Genomic DNA, 21639 nt, shown 5'->3' on the forward strand with positions numbered 1-21639 from the left:
CCCTGTCCTTCTCTCTCCCTCGCCAGCCTTACTCCCAGTTTCTCCCCTCCCCAGCTCTTTGCTTTATTGGTCTTATTATTCTCTTAAGTGGCACATACAGTACCACTTCCTGTTCCATCAGGCCCCACCAGGCCCTGCCAAATGCCATGAAAGCTCGTCCTCCTGGAGGTGACATCTGTTAGGGTGGCAGCCACCTTGGGCGGTCCTCCTGGCAGCCTCCGCACTGCCACCAGGCCTGTGGGGCAGATCTGTGCTGACGGGCTGTCCGGCTGCCTGTCTTGTGGGCTGCCACCTCCTCTTGATTCAACAGCATTTGCACGCTTTCATCACTTAGTGGACAAAGTCCTGGGCAAGTCCCCCATGGCTGCCCTCTGTGTAGACAGCCCAGAAAGAGTAGCGCCCTGTGTGACTCAGCTTTGAGGTGTAAATGGGAGCCTGGCTGGCCGTGCCATGTGGAGCCCAGCAGCGGGTGTAGACTGTCACTTCCCAGCTCCCTAAGAGCCACTGTGTTCCCCACCCTCTCTGCTTCTCGGAAACCACCGCATCAGTGACAAGGCCCCCCATGACAATTAGCTTCTTAATCACCCAACTTGGTGACGTGGTACTTCAGGGTTAAGAGGCACCCAAGTTCCTGGCTGGCAGAGGAGCTTGCTAAAGTAGCTCCCCCAACACCCCCTCCTGCCTTTGTGATCATCCCGGGGAAATGAGGAAACGATTCCCAGCAGTAGCTCCTCCTCCCGGCGGGCGGACAGAAGCACCGACAGGGTTAAATTGCTAATCGAGGTTTCGTGAGGTCTGCCAGAGCCGAGTCTCCAACACTTACATCTGTTCAACAATTATTACAGCATTTTTGTCATAAAAAATTCAACACCCTGAGTGTCATGCTAGCAAAACCTGAAAATTTATGCAGTGAATAGAATAGCTAATTTCTCTGAGGAAATGCAGGGGGAAATTACAGATTTTACTTAAATTCCAAACACCGGAGTGCACACATCTGATGCCCTCCTGGGCTTTTTTTTTTTTTTTTTTTTGTCACAAAGCCGGACCCAAGTGGTGGGACTTTGCTTCTCGAGCATGTTCTCATCATCCGAGAACCCAATACTGCACAGTTCCCAATAGGTCCCTGCACCCAGCATCCTTAGAAGACCCCTGCCCCAGTTAAATCCACACGTGCTGTGGAATCAGCCCTCAACCCCCGACAGAGGAGGTTGGCAAGACTGGCCTGCGTTTGAACCCCTCCCTCCTCCCAGTTTGCCCCCATACCTTTGAGTCCCCGCTAGGGAGAACCCAGAGGAAGGGCCCCAATGCCCCTGCAGTCTTTAAACTCCCTAATTTGCCCTGGAACTGCTTAGTGCTTGCAGGGGCAGCTCTGCAGTTAGCCTCCCTGATCCAGAAAGGTCTGGAATATGGACTTAATGCTAAAACCAAAGCTGTCTAGTTAGGATGCTGGCGGAGGGGAGCAGCATGCCACAGCGACCGTGGATGGTTCTCCAGGGCTGGAGCCCAGCTTCTCACACTGGGCGTTCACGCTGCAATCACCCCTGCAAGCTGGATAAGCAGGAATCGCTTGCTCCGTTTACCATGTGGCACAGCAAACACGGTGTGACTATTCAGAAATTCCACCGCAGAGACAGGATGCCTGCTGCCCTCTCTCCATCCTTCCCAGAGGCCCTGGCCATTCTCCCTGGAGCATCCACAGGAGTCAGAGGGACCAACTGCCCTTTGCATAGTGGCTCTGCCTCATGACTGCTCAAGTGCAGGTGTGGCAGGTGTTTTCCCTGCAGCAGCCCACCTCTCCCTGCCGTCTCACCACGGGCTGGGCAGCTGCGGTCAGGAGGGGCACAGGCCTTAGTGCAGAAGCCAAGAGAAGACTCCACCTCTGCCACTTCTGTCCTAAGGAAAAGAACATGCAGTTTTCAAATAAAACACCACATCTTTTTTCCTTTTGGGGGGAGACTGTTCTCGTTTTCTCCTGCTTTGTTCCCTTCTTGAAGATGCAATGTGCCCCCAGAAGAGTTCAGGGAGGCTGCCATACAGTTTCCAGATATGCAGATGTGGCTCCCCGGGGCCAGTGCAAGTGACAGAAACCATGTGTGGAGCCCCCTCCTCTGTGGCTCAGCTGTGCCTTGGGCACAGAACACCCACTGGGAGGAGGGCTGGCCCCACCTGGTTCCCAGCGGGAAACTATCTTGCAGTCATCTCCCCAGATTCTGGTGTCTGGGCCCAGGCGCTGCCTCGGGCTCTGTCACATGTTGAGGTCTCCAGGCAAGCCCCTCTCTGCACAGCCCCCTGCCTGACACGTCCCCTGAGCCTGTCCCAGGGTGGGCAAGCTCCAAGGACGGAACCTGAAACCTTAGTGATCTGCAGCCTGAGCGACCCCCTCCTCGACCCGAGACAACCCTAAAATTCACACAGTGAGCAGCAACCCCATGCTGTGACCTGGAACAATCCCCCGCCCCATGCTCGCTGGTTTAGTTCCCAGAACCACCCTCTGCGGTCTGCATTGCCATTCCCTTTCCCCGGCTGGGGTCTGGGTCAGAGTCCAGGCCCGTGGGACTCACACCCTGTTCCCCCCACCAGGCCACACCGAGAAGCAAGTTTAGCATGTGATGTCCACAAAAAGGCCACAGGGCCAGCTTACCAACTTAGGTGTGCCTTCAGTGAGGCAGATCATGCCCAGGTAACCCCTGACATTCAGAGGTCAGAGGTCACCGACAAGCCAGAATGTTCCAGGAAAGTGCATGAAATTAGCCTAATGGAGAGAATTGTGTTCTGTGAGGCACAATTTCTAATTCTCCTGTCTGGCTCCCTCCTCCAGAAACGTGGTTGACCTGCTGTGTGACAGTCAGGGAGAGGCAGCGGGTCCACCGTGGTGGCAGTGGTGTTATGAAGCTCTGGAGTCAGGATTGACCTCCCCTTATTGACTTCACATGCCAGGTCCTCACGTCCTGGCACCATGATCCTCCCCGCGCGAACCCCCCTTGCTTGGCCACCAGCTGTCCCAGCCCCCGAGAAGATCTCAGAGCCACCCTGTACCCTGGCCACCTCAACACCAGGTCCTCCAGACCCACATCAGCACAAAAGGATCTTTTTTGTTTGGGACATTTTGTATCAGCCATTGGTCACCCTGTAACAAATTACCCCAAAGCATAGTGGCCGAAAGGTACAAACGTCTATGAGACTGGGAATCTGGGCACGACTTAACAGGGCCTTCTTTTCAGGGTCTCCTGCAGGAAGTAAGCAGGGTCTAGCAGGGCTGCAGCCCTCTAAGTCTTCACCAGAAAAGAATATGCTTCCAAGCCCCCTCTCAGGCCTGCTGAGAGGACGCAGCTCCTGGCAGGCAGCTGGACTGAGCACCCCAGTTCACACCCACACCCTGTCTGGTGGGCTTCCCAGCAGGCAGCTCTCAACACGACAGCTCGACTCATCCTACCAAGCCAGGGAGAACCCAAGACAGGCAGGGTATGTGCAGGCCAGAAGTCTCCTCTTTGAGGGCCTGATCTCAGAAGTGATCCACTGTTCTCCCCCCACACTCTGTTGTGTGACTCACTAGATGTGGCCACCTTTGGCAGAGGAGCTCCTCAGGTGTGCACACCCCGAGGCAGGGGTCACAGGGACCCTCCTCAAAGCCAGTACCTCACACACCAACTCCACCCTCATGGGGTGGAGTCATTAAAAGGTCGTAATCTCACCTATCACCAGGGGGGCCTGGAACTCCTGTCTGGTTCCCTGGTACCTGGTACCCATTTTTCTCTTTGTGCATGGTTTCTAAAGGCATTGAAACTCCTGTTCTCTTTCTTCAAAGCCAAAAAAAGAAAAATGTGCTTATAACATTGTTGCCATTGAGTGAGCCCCTGCTCCTCAGCAGTCACTGAAGGAGAGCATTGAATATTTGACCTCACTGGATCCCTGGAGCATGCCAAAGTAGTGGCACCAAGTGAACTGCGAGGACTCCAAGGTCAGCATGGCTGCTCGCTCAGAGACAGGGGAGTCTAACTACAAGTACAGGTTGTGTTCTGTCCACTTGGTCTTCCAAAACTGCGTCTGCAACCTCATTTCAAAGAAATTGTGCCTCCACCCTGAGTCTCGCTGTCAATTTCAAGAGCAACCCTTGTACATAGCAAGCGATGTGCAACCTGAGGTCCAGCGTGACCACATGCTCTAGATTTTCAAGTGAATGCTACCATTTTCTCCTTCCATAAAACAATTATAGAAATACACAAATAAATAGGACTTACTGGAATTTATTTGAACCAAACAGCACTGCCATAGTTGTGGTCAAAATATCGAACATTAGCAATTCTGTAGAGTACATTCTGATGTATTTTTGTTAATATTCTTATCTAAACAAATGATCCTTGCAGATGAACAAATGTTCTTTTCATAGTGTAAAGGATCCACACGGCAATGATCTGTATCACAGCTTCAATAGATATAGGAAAAAGGAACTCAAGTTTTCTGTATCCAGCGATATTAGCATATGGCAAAAGAGATAGCAATACTAACAGTGGCATCCCTGCTTGGACCTTTTCCCATTAATATGAAATCTTTACAGTTTATCTAGAGTACATACTGTTATCCTGACTTTTATGCTTAAAAATCCAGTTCAGAGAGGGGAGTGATTTCCCTAAAACCGCTCGGCTAAATGGCCAAATCAGCATACTGACCTAAATCTCCAATTCCAAACCTCATGCTCTTTCCATTAGACTTTGTGTCCTATCATGAATCACATTCTAGAAATTTCTCTATGGTCATGGAGTTCCACTTGATTCAGCCTGGTCCTCTGTGCTACTGAAACATACATAAATAAACACAAAAATCTCCAAACCACAATAGCACTGGAAACAAACTCATCTCCAAGACAAATTGCTCACTCTCCACACTGGAGATAAGCAAGGATGGAGGATCAGAGACTCACGTGCTCTTTCTGAAAACAGCCAGGCAGCCAGGGAGAAGAAGCAGGGTCATGCCCACTGAAGCAATCTGAAGACCCTTCTTTGGCTTCTCAGAGGCTGCACCATTGAATCTAAGTCCTGTGACTTCCCAACACTTTTGAGAACCATCTGCCACATTCAGAACCCTCTTCACTCTCATTTCTGCCCACTGGTGCCCACTGGTACCCACTGGTACCTTCCTCTTCTGCAGCCACCTGGAAGGCAGAGACACACCACAAACTCACCAAGGTGAGAGACTGGTCCACATGCAGACTTGTGTAACCAGAGGAGCAGGAAGCTCCAGGATGGGCACAGGAGCCCTGGAGTTTAAAGAGCTCTATTCTGTGTGCATGAAAATAAGAACAACAAGAGTCACAGATTTCTTAAATCATCCCCAAATAGATTTTATCCCCAAAGATTGGAAAGAGGCCAAATAGAAGCCGGTGGATCATTCACAAGTGCTACACCTGAGGTTTGGCAATGCATGTCACACGTCAGTGTGGCTTCTGAATTAAGATCCATGAGGATTCTTTTGGAAATAGTAGGAATAATGGTGAGGAGACACTCAATCTGTATTCAAAGAACACTAAACATAAAACAAACCAAACCTTGCCCAAGGAAAGTGTAAAAAATGTCAACCAGTGTTATAAAAATGCAGATGAAAAGCATACCCAAGAAGAGAATTTATTACAGGAAACTGAAGAAATTTTAGAATGCATCTGCTTTATGTTCCCTTTAAAATATGACATAGAAATATGAAGCATGATAAGAAATAAACTATTTTTAACACAGCAGGGTCAGATGAAGCCTGAGATCTTAAAAGGAATCTGAACGAAATTATGAAAGAATCAATACTAGCTAATACTTGCTAAGGGTTTACAATGCCCCGGACATTGTTCTATGCAATTTATATCTATTAACTCAGCCAATTCTTGTAATGACTCCCAAGTATGCTCTTTTATAAGGGGGCTGAGACACATTCAGAAGTTAAATATCTTGCCCAACTCAAAAGAAAAAGGAAAGCTAGTAAATGAAAGTGCAGCAATTTAAACTCACACTGCAAAATCTGCATACTCAGTCCTCTGACCTTACTTCTCTAAGGAAACAAAGAACAGAATTTACTTAGCAGAAAATTAAATTAGTATGTAGAAAGAAACCTAAAGAAGGCTTTCAGAAATTTATAACAGAAGTCAGCAAATTGTAGACCATTGACTAAACTTGGTTGGTCTCTTGTTTTTATAAATAAAGTTTTATTGGAACACAATTCTACTCAACTGCTTATGTATTATCTGTGACAATTTTCTGGGCTTCAAATGGCATAGCAGAGACTTTCTGGCCCACAAAGTCAAAATTTTCATTTAGTCCTTACAGTAAAGTTTTGATGTTCCCTGATGTAGAAAAAGAAAACAAATAGATGCACATTTTGTGAGGGAAGATGAGATGTGAAAGACCTACTGTGTGGTGAGCTGCCATTTCAGAAGCCATAACTAGGTCTAGGAAAGAGAATAGCAATTGAACGAATAAAGATAAATTCAGAGCTGGAACTACCTGAGTTTGTTCCTCAAAAGAGGTCAAATTATTTCAAACAATCAGTCTCTAAAGAAACATTTAGTTAAAATTTTTTTTGAATCTTTGGGGAAATTTTTTTCTTATAAGCTAGCAGAGATGGTTGCAAGGCAAATGGTATACTTACAAGAGGAAACAAAAAAGTAACTAATTTCAGACTTCAAAGTTTTTCATATCATCAAGATAATGAAGGACTGCCTGTGCACCTCAGTGGTAGCACACTTGCCTAGCATGCACAAGGCCCCAGATCAATCCTCAGCACTGGAGGAAAAAAATCCCAGAAGAAAATGAAATAGAATCTAATGATTTTTGAAAAGAAAATGTCTTAACTCAAGAATTTTATACCCAGCCAAGTGTTCACATGATGTAAAGAAAAAGATTTAGCCATACCAAACATATTCTACCATTATTCCCTACAATCTGCAAATATACTTACAATCACTGAGTAATTAATCAAAGTAAATAATTCAAGAATAGGAAATTATGGTTTAGGACATATAGTAGTGAGTGTGGATCACAACTACTAAATAATAAACACATAGAGTCAGGTCCAAAGTAGCTCTGTAAGCATAGTAAGAAAAATTAAAATGCCAAAACTTAAAAGTCATATTGGAACAAAGTATGTAATTTAAATATAAACAACCATTTCAAGAAGAGTAAAACAAATCTAAGTACAAAAGAAGCTAAGGGATAAATGCAATAAAATGAGATATTAATTAATTCTAAACATAATAGCATTAATAAATAAACATAAGAATTGGTATTTAGAAATATACAATAAAATAGATAAGCCATTATTAACTCCAAATTAACAAATAAATAAATATGAAGAATCAAGATATGAGAAATTAGATACAATATCAGCTAAGACCTAAAAATTAGAAAAATATAGATGTATAGCCTTATATAAAGTCATTTGAAAATGTAATATGACTTTCTGGGAAATTGAAAATAAGAAAAATTAATCAAACAAGAATTAGGAAACTTTAGTAAATTGATAGCCCTTGAGAAACATGGGAAAAGAATCTTCAACACAAGCATCTTCCCAAAGACTCCTAGACCAAGTAATTCTGCCATTTCTGTCTAGCTTCAAGAGTTAGATCATCATTATTATGTCATGTCTGATCCAGAGCATACAAAATAATGAAAATCTTCCATTCATGTTGTAGACAATTTGCACCAATATTGCAGATCACAATAGATGGTAGAAACAAATAACAGACCACACATGTAACTTGCTTATGAGAAGGCAGGCATACCCTAAATCAAATGGCAAATGAATTCTAATGCCCAATAAGAAAATTCTAGGTGTTTTACTAGGGATATAAGGAGGCTTACTATTAGTGATCTATTCATTTTATTTATCACATCACATCAAGATGCCAAAGTTAGAAAAAAAAAAAAGTATATGTGTGCTAACATTTTTTAGAGAAGCAAAATAAACTTCATAAATTCAGCATTTGAAGGCTCGTGGAAGGCTTCCTTAATGTTCTACAGACTACGTTTCTTAGATGCTTGTACCCCAGATACACTCTCCTTCAGATTGGGATGTGGGCAAGGGCATCAGCTCCAACCATTGGCATTGTTTTACACGTTCCAGATAACGTTGTGAGATGGGAAAAATAAAAGCCAGTTTATAACTCGTAAAGGAGAAAAAATGTTTGTTAATCACTCATAATTGCTAATTTCATAAATCATTAGGTAATAGGTCTCAAATATCTCACACAGTTAACTGGAAGAAAATCCACACAGTTTTCAGACAACTCGGTAAATTAGCCAGATATAAGATAAGCAACCTGGATAAAGTTGGGTTACCGAAGACATCTTGTGCAGAGGAAATAAACAGAACATCCAAAAAGAACTGAAAAAGCATTCTGTCTTCACTACTGTGCCTCAGAAATACTAGTTTTATAATCTATTACCCAAAGAAAAACCTGCTTAATGTTCTCTGATGGCATGCCTTGCCCCAGGTTTTCATTAGTTCTCACCAGCTGTCACCCATTCCCTTTGAGGGTTTAGGTGTGAGGTGCCCACCAAAGCTCCTGTGGGAGACAGTGCAAGAAGGTTTTGGGGACAAACAACTGGGTTATGAGAGCCTTAACCCAGGCAGTGGATTTCCCCCTGATGGGGATCAGCTGAGCGGTACCTGGAGGTGGGTAGGGGGTGGCTGGAGGGGTGATGTCTGGGGCCGTGCCTTTGAGGTCTATATTTCATATCCGGTGGGTGGAGTCTCTCTCTGCTTCCTGCTCATCATGTGAGCTGCTGGCCTCCACTACACTCTTCCACCATGATGTCCAGCCTCACCTGGAGCCCTGAGGAATGGAGCCCGCTGTCTGTTGACTGAGACCTCTGAAATCATGAGCCCCCAAATAAACTTTTCCTCCTCTAAAATTGTTCTGGTCGGGTCTTTTCGTCACAGTAGCTGGCTGAAAACACCCTGGTAGAAATTCTTCTGCACTATTCCCTAGTTCACTCAAGATCTCCAAGCCTTAGTTACTTTAGATAGAAAAGATAAGGTGCTCATGGTTTCCAAATTAATATCTATGTTAAACACAATTCACATGAAATTTCCCTTTTTTGTCTTAGATGGGGTGAAGAAAAAGAAATGGATTAACACTCTCTTGGAAAACTTGGGTGAAACTGCCATAAAAATTGAAAAAGGAAAGGAAAGATGGTCTATTTTAAGCCCACTCTATTGATACCATAATAATAACAGGAGGAGTGAGACACTAGTGTCTGCACCTAACAGACAAGAATGGTTGACCTGAAGCTAACTCGTGTGTGTGCGTGTCAGTAAATATAAACTTAATATATGTGAGAGAGGAGTTGTAATCCAATTTTGAAGAGACAGATGACCCAATAGGTGAAGGTGGAAAAGTGACATATTTTACAAGGAAAAGCTGGACCTCAACTCACCCTGGGGAGATGATACTTAAATCAGAGTTTAAAAAATAATAATAAAGAGAAGTTCTGAGAAATATGCTTGCATCCTGAAACAAATTGTGGGATAGAAAAAAGATCCCCTAAACATAACATTTATGGCAGACCTGGTATGGTCGGAATATTCATGCAAAAATGTGTACTTGGACTTGCTCCACGATGATACCAGGAGGTGGGGCATCTGCAGGTGACTAGGTGATGGGGGCAGAGCCTTCAGGAACAGGCTTACCATCCTCCTGAGAGACCCCAGAGAGCATCCACCCTGCCATCATGTGAGGCCAGAGTGGAAAGACACTGGGTAGGAGGAAAAGGACCTTGGTAGACCCCAGTGCCTTGATTTCAGGGTTTCCAGTTTCCAGAACTGTGTGGAATAAGTTTCTGTTCTTATAAACCACCCAGTCTTTGGTATTTTGTTATAGCAACCCAAACAGATTGCTACAAGAATGCTTAACCCAACTTCTCACTACACCTGACCAGACCAAACTTAAAATCTTTCTCTATTAAGTGTCATCGTGAATAAAATTTAAATGCAAGACAAAAATCAGTTTGCTACAAATTGTCAGAAACATCATCAGTAGCACATAGACATGAAAATATCCAACAACTTACACACACACACACACACACACACACATACACACACGTTTCAAAAAAAAATAAAGGCAAAATCTATAAATAATTTAAAATAAAAAGTATACATTAGTGGCCAAATCAATAAATTCCATTTATTGTTATTAGTAACACACACCAAAAACTTAAAACAATAGGCAGTTGGTATTTTTGCCTGGATATTTGTAGAGGGTGGCAGGACAGTAGACTTGTTCTCCAGTACAGGGAGGCCCTCCGGTCCCTGTGCTCCAGGAGCGAGAGGTCCCCTTTACCAGCTCACAGTCTTGGCAGGTCATAGCTATCAGTAGAAAAGGCCATGCATCAAAGAGAATCATCAAAACTTCACAGGTAATAAGCCCAAGAAGCCTAAAATGTTTATCCACTTTTTCTTAATAATTTCACCCCTACAAAGATATCTACAAGAAATAATCAGATATACACATGGAAACCTGTGCAGGAATGTCGTTGAGATTTAGGTAGGAGGTGTCCCCTGAAAGCACCAAAGCTGGTATGTGTGTGTGTGTGTGTGTGTGTGTGTGTGTGTGTGTGTTTGAGACAATACAAGAACACTCAGAGCTGAACCGATGAGGCTTAATCTAATCTGTATATTAATCCACTTCAGTGGGTTAACTGGGTGGTGACTGGAGGCATGTAGGGTGTGGCTGGAGGAAGGGGTCACTGGGAAGGTGCCTTTGGGGCTTATATTTTGTCCTACTTGAGTGGAGCTCTCTTTCTGCTTTCCGATGGCCACATCCTCCCCACACCCTTCCACCATGATGAGATGCCTGCCCTCAGGCCCCGAGGAATGGAGCTGGCTGTCTATGGACTGAACCTCTGAAATCGTGAGCCCCAATTAAACTTCTCCTCCTCTAAAATTGTTCTCGCCAGGTCTTTTGGTCACAGTGTCCAAGAAGCTGACGAAACCAATGTTGTCTGCAGCAATATGTATAATTTAAACAAATAAAAGAGTGAAAATGTCTAACGATTAGACTAAGTTTATATCTGTATAACTGCATCATAGGCTGTTTTAAAAAATGATTTTTGTCACCAAATATTTAATGGTGCAAGAAAAACTTTGATCACGTGCTGACTACCGAAAAGAAGAATAGATCTATACACTTGTGTGTGTGCACATGCACACACACACATATAGTAAGCACCCACTTGGGTAAAGGAAAGGCCATGGCTCCTCCAGGCCTGCGGGGGTGGCTCCGGGGATCCCCTGCAGACACCCAAAGCAGCTGATGCCCCTGTCTCTTCCACAGAAATGGCGTAGTATTTGCATATAACCTCTGCACACCCTCCAACATACTTCAAATCATCTCTAGATGACTTATAACACCTAATAGAATGTAAATGTTATGGAAATCGTTGTCATACTGCATTATTTAAATAATAATGACAAAAAAGTCTGCACAAGTTGGGTACAGACACAACCATCGCCCATTTCTGTCTCTGCTATAGTCCGCTCCACCCAGGGCCTCCTGTAGACCCATGCCTTCCACTACAGCCTGGCCTTTTCTCTCCTCTGTGGACTCTTCCCAGCTGCCTCATGTAAAGGGGTCAGTCTCCCCACCCCCACCCCACCCCACCCCACCCCAGTGGGACCTGGTCGTTCACTTCCAGGACACCCTGGGTTAATAAACACTGTTCAATCCCTGAGGGCCTCTAATCCCCACCAGGCCCATCTGACCAAGGATACAGACAGAAGTCATGCTTTCCTCACGCCTGGCCCAGGGCCTACCAGCTACACCACCCTGCTGTGCAGGTGTCTCCAACACAGGAGCAAGGGCCGCTCGGGGCTCCAGGGGACCAAGACTGCAAGAAGAGCACCAAGTCTGATCCATCCAGGTGTCCCAGGCCCAGACCTGAGTTGGCACATGGAAGAGGCTCCTTAAATGTCTACAGGTAGAAAGAAAGACAAAAGAGGAAAGGAAAGGGCGGGGGAAGAGGAGAACGTCTGCATGGCCGGGCATCTGAAGCAACACACAGAGTGCCTAGCCCCACCTGGGCAGTAAGACCTGGGCAGCAGAAGATGGCCTGGGTGGCTTTGTGTCCAGTCTCCCACCCACAGCCGCCACAAGGTCTCACGTCCACTCAGACGACCCCGCTCCCAGGCAAATCCTCTGAGGAGGAGATGCAGTCACCCATGCCTAGCCACTCTCCCATGAGGGTCAGCTGCAAGATCTTGGAAAGTCCTTCAAGGGAAATCCACCTCTTCCCTCTCCCTTGGAAACATCATTGGCCTTAATTTAAGTCAAGGTGGGAGGAGAAGGGGACAGTCATTGTAGGAGAGCTGAGTGACGATGGTTTAATCCCATTTAGGGACACTTTGAGCAATGACTTATGGATAATAAGCAATTTAAAATTCTTTGGTCAGTCTCTAGCTAAAGGCTTTTTATGGTGGAAAGAATGAGTAATTCAGCGCAGATGATCTTGCCTTTCATAAGCTTTTATTAGTGATTTGTTGGACATGGATAACATAAATTTTGCTACTCATCTATTAACAACTTCAATTGGAAGTTGGTCTCCCTGCTCTGCCCATAGCATCTCAGACACCAGCGTAGGAACGGGAGGATCGATAACTCCTGTTTGGTACTGTATCTGGGTAAGTGATCATGACTGCAATATTTCTATTTATTGAATATCGTGTCAACAAATTCCCATTTCAAGAATAATAAAACAAGTTACATTCAATGTCAAGGTTGTTTATCCATACGAAGGGTACGCTACATATTTCACTTTAAAAAAAAATCTGTGCTAACATTCTTTATCTAAAATAATCCATGCTTTGATCCCCGTTGCCAAGTAAAAAATAATTTTGCGTTGACTCTGTCAGCTGTCGAGATACATTAAGTCCCATAAAACGGACAGTGGCTTGGGGAAGAAACGTAGCACATTTGTTCCCCCCGCCCCTGAGTATTGAATGAAGCATGAGGTGAGTCTATTCACTGCATCAATGTGAACCTGGACACACACACACACACACACACACACACACACACACCAGTTACCAAGGGGGGGAGGGGAATGGCTAAATTTACCAGACGAGTAGAAAACTTCAAATTATTGCAGAATTATTTCAAACCTATAGTTCTCAAACACAGCGTGAAAAGTCTGAAAAATGAAATTTTCGTCATTAGAGGCTGACAGCTTCCAGTCATAATATGCTGACATGTGTAAGGGGAATTAAGAGGTTCCACCAGCAGAACCAACTTTTTTTTTTTTTTTTAGGCAAATCATCTATTGTCGGTCCTTGAATCCCACGGCGGCTGCAGTAAGCTGGACACTTATCAGTGACACAGTACAACTTTCGGGGGGCTTGGCCTTCTTTCTTATGTAGATTCCACTTACAGACCCTAGTTACTGGCTGAGTGGAGGCACTTCCTGCGAGGCAAAGCCAAGGAGAACTGTGCAGGATGCAAAGCATTTTCCGGAGGCTGTGCAGAGGGGCAGAGGCCAAGGGGTTAGTGCCATGTGGTGCTTCTCTAAGGTGACCTTGGGTTTGAATTGGTTCACCTCTGCAGGTATAGATCACGGTCTCTCCTACCTGCTCATCACCAACAGACACTCACTGTGTGTGCTACGGGCCAGACATTGTCCAGGCTACAGGGACACAGAGAGGATTCGGCCAAGGATCATCACTCACCTAACTCCTAAGGGTGGGGGAACAAACATGTAAGTAAACACCTGGAGTGGACACCATACAAGCCAGGGGTTGTCTGGCACTGGGGAACCAAAGCCTCACCTGGGATGCTAAGGTGTCAGGATGTGCAGGGGCCCTGGGGTACGCATGCCTGGGTTCAATTTCCAGCAACACCTTCACTAAATCATGGGTTCCTGGACAAGGAACTTGACTTGTTTCAGTCAATTTTTGTATCACTGTGACTAAAATACCCAACAAGAACAACTGAGAGGAAGAAGAGTTTTATCTGGGGTTCACAGTATCAGAATTTCCGACCATGGTGGGCCCAGTCTGTTGCCATAGGTCACAGGGGAGGTGGAACATCATGGCCCAAGCGCCCAGCAGTGGAAAGCAGCTCAGGACACGGTGACTGGGAAGCAGAGGGGGAGAGAGAAAGGGGAAGGGGCCACAGGGAAGATGCAACCTTCCAGGACTTGCCTCTAGTGACCCGCTCCTCCAGCCCCACCCACCTGCCCACAATCCAAACTAGGGTGGGTGGCCGAGTCACAGCTCTCACAATCTGGCGTCTCCCCTCCGAACACCCCTGCATTAATACCAGAGTGTCGGGGAAAGCGGGTCTCCAGCCACAGCCACCTCTCTGTGGTCACCTCTGCCCTCCTCACATGGGGACCACCAGGCTCCAGGCTTTGCTCCCAGGGTGCTGGCGGAGGGTGGATCAGCAACTGATAAACAAGGGGGTTTCTGGCACATAGTGAGTTGTCACGTAGTGGCAAAGGTTTGCTGGAATAATGACAGAAACGACCAGACACAGCCCTTCACTGGGCCCAGAGGAAAGACGTGGAGACAAAGAGGGCTACTCCGGGCCTTAAAATGCAGTGGGATTTGCCCCGCTGGGTTTTGGGCATGCGAGGCGCCTGCACCCCTTCCTGGAGCGGGATGGCCAGCCCCCGCCTTCCCACCATTGGGTTCTGGGCGCACATCACTGGTCTGGCTTCACAGCGTCTGTCATGGTGTGGACATGAGGTGTCCCCAGAAAGTCACATGTGAGACAGTGCGAGAGGTTCAGAGGGGCAGTGAGTGGGTGGTGAGGTCTTAACCCAATCGGTGCATTAGCACCCCCCATAGGGATTAGCTGAAGTGTGGGTGGGGCCGGAGGAGCTGGGAATTGGGGCGTGGCTGTGGGTATATATCTGTATCTGGGGTCTCTCTCTCTGCTTCCCAATGAGGTGAGCCGCTTCCCTCTTCTGCCACACTCTTCTGCCATGACGTCTTGCCTCACCTCGAGCCCCGAGGAATGGAGCCGGCCTCCTATGGACTAAGACCTCGGAAACCTGAGCCCTCAAATTAATTTTTCCTCTCCTAAAATTGTTCTGGTGGGAGCCTTTAGTCACAGGAGCGAAAAAGCTGACCGAACCAGCACCAAGATGAGAGAACTTGCATCTCAGGAAAGTCCTACCTGCAGTCTCACCTTGTCTGGTGTAGGCGACGTTTGATGATTAGGTGAGACGTTGGACTCGCAGGCTCAGGTTATGGCTTTGGGGCTGTCAGGAGGGTGAGTGTATTTTACATGCAGGAAGGAGATGAGCTGGGGGAGCTGTGGTGGGGTGCTAGGTGCTGAATCGTAGCCCCCTCCAAATTCACGTGTTCTCGTCCTGTCTTGCCGTTCTTCAGAGCGTGACTAATGGGCGCTGAAGGCTTGAAAGGGTGATTCTGTTAGATTGAGGTCATTGAGGTGGACTCTAATCCCATGACTGGTGTCCTTATGAGAGAGGATCAGGACACAGACACCCACGTAGAGGAAGACAGAAGACGTCATCTGCCAGCCAAGGAGAGAAACCAACCCTGCCCACACCTCGGTCTTGGACTCCCACACCCCAGCACTGAGGAAATGCAGATGGTGCCTGATTTATAGTTTGACTTGGAGTTTTTCAAGTTTATGATGGTGTTAAAGTGATAGCATTTGGTAGAAATCATACCTGGAATTTTCAATTTTGGGCTTTATCTGGGCTACAATGGACTATCTAGTACTCTAGGGATGCTGACCAGCAGTAGTGAGTGCAGCTCCCAGGCAGCCCCGCCACCACATAGGGACACAATGAACACCACAGTGAGCTGTGCAGCTAGGCTAGGATTGGTGGACTATTCGACACATCGAGTGAATTTTGGACTTAGGATATTTTCCGTTTGACCAAAGGCCTAACAGGACACGGTACATGGAGGCACATCAGTATATGTGTGCTGTTTAAGCCACTCTGTGTCCAGGACTTTGTTATAGTGACCCTGGCATACACTGGATTTTTAAAGACGTTCTGCAGTTCCGTGGGTGGGGCCCTGCAGGCCTCAAATCTTGGTTTGAGCGTTCCTAAGGCTACAGTCCTACAGGACGAGGAAGAGGAGAGGGAAGTGCTTCCACTCTCTCTCTAGCCTCTGAGCCCATCACTGGTTCACAGAGTGATTCAGGCTGCGCCCCTGGGCCGCCGCTTCCTCCCCTGGAGACAGAAGGCATGGGACAGTACCAGCCACCGTCACAGGGCTCCCCAGCAGGGGCTTTCTGTGAAATATACCAAGAAAGCCCTGCACGGGGCCCTTTTCCCCAGCAGTGAGGTTACCTAGGAAAGAACAACGGAGCCGCAAGAAGATCCTGGTTCTGCAGGACCCGTCCAAGTCTGAGGTCTCAGGGAGGAAGAGAAGGCGAAGATGAAACCAGAAGTCCACCCGGGGGCCCTGAAGTGGCCAGGGGCCCAAGACGGTACTTGACACATCTGAAATTTTTTTATAAAACTGCTTCCAGCTTCCTAAACAACAACCAAAGAGAAGTTTGTTCTCTGGTCACTCTTGTGGGGCTCCTGCTCTGCCCTGGGCCCTCCCCGTCTGGAGAAAGTAGAGACCCACCAGGCACGGGCTCTCTGCATGAGGGAGTGGGTTCAGCTTTGGGGGATCCTTGACCTGGCATCGGTGAAGGGTCCCTAAGAGAGTTTGGAGATCCCCGAGGTGCAGGAACAGAGATCCGGGCGCTGGGAGCACCGTAGGGGAGACTCCCTAGGCCGGGAGGGCCGGGGAGGAGAGCTCGCGGTCCTGGATGGAGGCTGGCTGGAGTCGCTTCATTTGCATTCTCCGTTCAGTCTCCAGGATGAGGCCCTGCGAGGCGGGTTAAGTCATTTACAGGGTGATTAATTTTCGTGTGAGGGATGTAGACCTATTCCCGAAGGCCTCAAGTAATTCAAAACTAGCACAATTCAAGATTAATTCTCTGGAGGAGGAAATGTAAAGCAGGGTTTGCGCTCGTAGGAAATCTGCGCATAAAGTACAACTACTAATACATTATAGATCACAATTTCAGATTGGCACGATTCAGATTTGCAGAAAAACATGACCACACAGGGTACCTTCTGGGGCCGGGGGAGCAGATTAGCAGGAACAGATCATGGAGGGGGCCGGGGGCCAACGTGCTGGAAGCTTCCACCTCCACTGGAGCTTCCCATGCCCCAAGCTTGGCAGGTCAGCCCTGGAATGCCCGCTCCCCACCCCGAGGCAGTGAGTGTCCCCTGAAGATGGCTTACCTGCCATGAGACAGGACCATGTAGTGACCCAAAGTTTCTCCTCTGACTTCAGACAGACCTGGGTTCAAGCCTTGCCTCATCAATAGACATTGGGCAAATAATTCCAACTTTTTAACCCTCAGCCACATTGCCTATTAAATATTGATGGTATTGATAATAACGCCTGCTTCAAGGGGTCTCCAGGGTTGAAGAGGCACTTGTAAGTGCTCCATAATTATTAGCTTGTAGCATCACTAGTGTAGATATTCTGTGACCTCTTCTCCTTGCTCCACATAATCCAGAAAAATTGACATATGGCTATCCCCACTTTACAGGCCAAGAATTGGGGTGTCAGGAGAGTTGACGAGGTTCGCTCAATTTTTATAACTAAGATGGTGACAAGCCAAGTCCACCTGGTCACACATTCTTTTTTATGTGTGTAATTTTTTTAGTTGTAGGTGGACACAACACCTTTATTTTGTTTTTACGTGGTGCTGAAGATGGAACCCAGTGCCTTCCCCATGCGAGGCGAGTGCTCTACCACTGAGCCACAACGCCAGCCCCACCTGGTCACACATGCTATGTCCACACTTTCCACTCCGTGGCTCTCCTGTCGGGGAGGAACAGGCATGGACCCTGCCATCCAGAGGACCCCAGAGCCCTGGGGCAGGATCGGGCCCCTCCAGCCACCACACTTTCCCACGGAGTCCGTTCCTGCGTGGCCGGTGAGCACAGATGTGCTTCTCAGACGCGGCTGGCATTTCAATAAGGACAGGACATTATGTGCTGTAAAAACGGAACATCATTGCTTACCAGGGGCTTATAAAAATAATTGCAATCCAGCCTGGCCTCTGTCACTAGTAATTTATCGCACGGCACCTCTTTTGTTAATGCAGTTTACACGAGTCAAACGAGCTACGTGCAAATGAGGAAGCATGTTAGGCCTCAAGCCGAGCAGTGTGTGGAAAAGAGTTTCCAAGGTTTCAAATCCCCAGTGGAGGCAGGTCATGGGGGAAGGAGACCCTGGGCAGGGAAGAGCCCGAAGCCTCCCCGAGTCAGAGAACCCAAGGGTTAAGTCTCGGCCTCTCCCTGTTTCCTACTGCTGCCCTTCTGCAGGGTCACACCTCCCAGCACCTTGAATTCCACCTGTCCCTCAGGCTGCAAGACTAAGGCCAGGCCCTCAGCGTGGCAGGCTGCATGCCCCTGGGTGGAGCCCCGGCTTGCTTCCTGACCTGGCCTGCAGTGAGTGCGGTGTGCCCAGGACGCCACGGCCTAGGTGCCCTTGTTCAGGCCAGCCCTGGGCATGGGCCTCCCCTGCCCAGGCACTCGCCCCAATTCTGAAAGTGCTTCCAAGTCCCACCCTCCAGCCAAAAGCCACTGTCACCTGTCATAGCTCTGATGGCCTTGCCTCTGCTTCCTGCAGGAGATACTTCCTGCTGTCCACCAGTGGGAAGGCTCCTACTCAGACGGCTGTCTGTTCACTTGTCCATTATTGAAACGTTGACTCTCAGATCTGAAGAGGGATCCCGGAGCTCCCTCCCTGGGCGGGACCTCGCACCAGCTTCTGAACCCTGGCGCCTCTTCCCCCTTGTGCCAAGAAGTAAAGAGCCCACGGTCAAAGAAAGTAGGGACTGTCCGAGAGCCTGGCCCCATCTCACTAGGAGAAAGGTCACATGGTCTCCCTGCAACCACGCCACATTGCCCCCTGAACAGAGTCCCTGTCATGCCTTTGCAACGAGTGAATGGGTGAATAGAAGGGGATGCCTATCCACAGAGGCTCTGAGGAGAGGACATCTGGCCACCCACACCAGAGATGGGAGAGTCGGGTGACACGCAGAAGACGTGGTGTGAACAGCGGCTACCCAGCTCGAGCCACGTGCTGTACACCAGGCAGGTCGCCTTAGGATGTGTGTGTTGAACTAAGGGTCGTGGGCCACCAGGGAAGTCCAAGACCTGACTTAGGATCTAGATTCTGGATCCCAAAGTTTCCATGTGGCTTCAGAACGCATTGGGGATCCCAGTTCAGAAAAAATATTGTGGTCACACTGGGTTATACCAAAAGGCACAGCTAGAAAGAAGGAGGCCCCTCCCTAAATCCAAGTGTTTATCCCCTGATAATCGACTCCTTGAGGAAAATACATATTCTCTGCTACAACCGCCTCTCTCAGAACATGTAGCATCTGTTGCACACATTAGGCATGTGCTGCAGTCCTGAAGGAATCCACGACGCGGTGCCACGGCAGCTTCTCACCTAGAGAAACTTGAGATATCGCCCAGGAGGTTGAAAGTGCTTCTGCAGTCATGAAGGGCGTCTGTAACGGCTAGCAGTTCTGAACGCCTCCTGCTGCCAGGCCCTGCTCAATGCGCTCAAACCCTTGTGACCTCATGACGCCCCGGTGAGATGGGCACCCTCAGTGTCCCTGATTGACAAGGGAGCCAAGCACGAACTGTGGGGTGATGAGCAGGGGCCAGGAGGACTGCTCATGCACTAAAGAAACGTGTAGCAAGCCCTTGCAATTCACCAAGCAGGTCTTGTGCACAGGGGTACCCCGGGCCACAGATTCGGAGGATTCACAGGGACACAGAAATGACCAAAAGACATGCTCCCTCCCCAAGGAGGTCCCAATCTAGGGTGGAGAGACCTGGGGCTATGTTGGGAGGCAGGTCCTGATGGAAACCAGAACAAAGTGGCACAGGAACCCTAACAAGGGAACGACACCCCACCTGCGATGGGACTTTGTACAGAGAAACCTTTGAGGCCTGTCTGAAGACATGGCTGCTGAACCGGAAGGGCGGGCCAGGCAGCGTGGACACTCGCAGGCCGAGGCTGCGGCTCGTGCGGGAGTGAGGATGTCCAAGGAGAAGGGAACTTCCTGTCCCCGTGGGCTTCGCCAGTCTGACCAGGTCACCCCTGCCAAAACCTTGCCGTCGCGTTAGGAGGGGGACGAACATCCCAGTCCCACCAAAGGCCACATTGCCCATCCCTGCTCCCCCACAGCCGCACCTGTGCCACTGTCCCCATGGCCCCCTCAGCCCAGCTCCAGCCCCCCCCAGTGCCCATCCCCCCACCTCACATACACCACAAGTGTGTGCCATCTGCAGGTCCACGGACGGGCAGGCCTGTGACACTCCAAGGTCGCCACCAGTCAGGGAGGACCCAGCTCCACGTGTCTCTCCTCCTTTGGGACCAGTGGCCGACCTAGGACACCCTCTCACATGGACAGCAGAAGTACAAGAAGGTCAGCTCCCCCAAGTAGGCGCTTCTAAGCCCTTGCTCACGTCACCTCCACTAGCATCTCACTAGGAGAAAGGTCAATGGCCAAGCCCAAAGTCGGAGGTAGAAAGTAAACTGCCCTGTTTAATGGGAGGGGCTGGCAGGACTATGGACTGACCATGAGCCTAACTGTCGTAGGGTCACCACCACCCCATCTCAGGACCTCCCAGTGCTCCGTCCTCGGTCCCTTTGTCTGGAAGGGTCTTTCTTCCCTCCGCTTCTCCCTGGCCTCCGTACAGTGGGGTCTCCCCTGACACCCACTCGGGCAGGTCCTTCTATGCCAGTGCTCCCAGAACACCCTGCAGTTGTCCTGCATTCCACTTCCCAGGGTGGGAAGGTGAGTGTGGGTGATGATTCAGTCACTGTCCCCCCACGAGGGCAGGGACCACATCTGCCCCCCTCATCACACCCCTCTGTAGCCAGTGCCCCAAAGTGTTCGTGGTACAAATGAGCTTAACCAGTGGACTCATGGAAGGTGCCCTCAGTGGAACCAGCGTTATGTAAAAACAGCTCTGCAAAGAGCAGGAGCCAGCGGGCCCAGGGCAGGGCTGCAGGGCCGGGAAGAGGGAGCTGCAGCGGCCCCTCCCGCAAATGATGGCGGCCCAGTCAGGGAAGACGTCCGTTGTTCCTTCGCACAGGGATTATTCTGTGTGCCAGACTGGGAATACCACCTCTTAGCATCTGCCCCAGGTGGGTGGACACCCAATAGGAGCATCAGTTTTCAGATGCTCTGAGTTGTAAGTGTCTGGGGAAGAGGTGACAGTATGGGGACAGTGGGCAGCAAGAGAAAGATGCAGAGTACACACCCTCAGTGTGTGATAGATGCCGTTGTTTTAAATAATGACTTAAATGACCCAAGTGCCACAAGTCACTTTCCATAGAACAGAAGAGACACAGACCAGGGGACAATTAAAAACATGTAAGTTTGAAACTATGGCATGTTCCCAACAGGAAGCATGGGGGTCATGGGGGACTTGGGTCCCTTCAGATGCTGGATTGAGAATCAAACCACCCTAATATTCACCAAGTTTAATTACAGCAAAAAGCTATCAGCTACCTGTTCCCAAGGATATTATACTATTATGGACATGTCACGAAAAATTATTTCCAGCCTATCAACCACCCTCTGAA

Source organism: Callospermophilus lateralis, chromosome 3 (assembly GCF_048772815.1).
Source record: "Callospermophilus lateralis isolate mCalLat2 chromosome 3, mCalLat2.hap1, whole genome shotgun sequence".
NCBI classification, from domain to species: domain Eukaryota; kingdom Metazoa; phylum Chordata; class Mammalia; order Rodentia; family Sciuridae; genus Callospermophilus; species Callospermophilus lateralis.